This window comes from Macadamia integrifolia, chromosome 2, assembly GCF_013358625.1.
Source record: "Macadamia integrifolia cultivar HAES 741 chromosome 2, SCU_Mint_v3, whole genome shotgun sequence".
Lineage (NCBI taxonomy): Eukaryota > Viridiplantae > Streptophyta > Magnoliopsida > Proteales > Proteaceae > Macadamia > Macadamia integrifolia.
In genome coordinates this window covers 36,948,255-36,949,624 of record NC_056558.1, presented here as the reverse complement: position 1 = coordinate 36,949,624, position 1,370 = coordinate 36,948,255, and positions in this window count along the sequence as shown.

Below are 1,370 nucleotides of genomic sequence, written 5' to 3'. Positions count from 1 at the left end.
ATGAGATAGCCTGAAATGGAATCTTCGTATAGGTGGCGTAGGCTACACCGGCGGCGCGCGCAACAGGGGCGAAATCTGACCGTAGATCTCATATAAAAGATCTTATAATCCAAACCGTCCGATTAAACCAACGGACAACAGATCCAAACCGTTAGATTTGAATATCGATGACGTCATCATGACGTAGGCGTCAGAAGTGTTGTCGATCTATGATTGGTTGCTTTTCCGGATTTTAAGGGAGCTTGTCTTCCACTCACAAAAGTGAAAATGCATATTGACCGTTGGATCCGAATCTTCCATGATTGCTTTAATCAGATTTCATGAGATCATTAAGATCGGAATCCTTTTTATACCTTCTATACACGCGCGAAACACAATAACATACCTTGATATAGTGTAGCGCCAGTGCATCAAGAATTATGCATCTAACCAATCAAATCCCACGCGCAAGCATCTATCTCGTCCATATCACACCAAAATCTCAGCAGCCTTTGGATGGGCATCAAGCCTACGTGGTCGAATCTTGACCGTCCATTTCACTTCCCTTTACTCCTCTTTATTACAATCAAGCCCCTGCCTCCATATGTTTCAGTGCTTAAAGACCCCTTGCAACTCAGACCTTCAAATAATTTAAATTACACAAAAGCCCTTCGAATTTCAAAAATAAATTCCGAAAAATCCACCCAACACCGAGAGCAACTGATGGATTTTCGGTTTGGATTTTCGAACCGACTTTACGGAAATGCTTATAACTTTTTCATACGATATCCGATCGAGATGAAACGAAATGAGTTGGAATCGTAACTGGATGCTCTACGACTTTTCAGAAGACTCAATCATCTGAATCATCCATGTAAAAAGACCAAAATGCCCCTACGCCTTTCCAATGACGTATCTTTCTCATACGGAATCGGAATGCGATGAAATCAGAACCGTTGGAAATATTGTATTTTTGTCGTATTGTTACATGTAGAACGCTTCCTTTAAAAAATTCATCTTCAATGCCGAAACTACCCTTGACTGCCATAAATGCCGTAACTTCTTCATACGGTATCGGAATGTGACGAAATCAAATGCACTGGACTAGAAAAATTACAATCTATATTTTTCATGAAGAACCGATCTTCCAAAAATGTCATTTTCATTGCCGAAAATGCCCTCGATCGTAAATAGGCCAATTTTACCAGTTTTGACCCAGAAACCCGCACCACCTATTAATGATGTATTAAACCACTCCATGCATACCAAGCTGCTCTGTTATCTCATCGGTGATATTGGACACTGCCATGTCATCATTTTCATCCACGTCACCCAAACTGGCCACGTCATCACCGCCACGTGGCCGAGTTGCCAACAAGGACAACCATAAA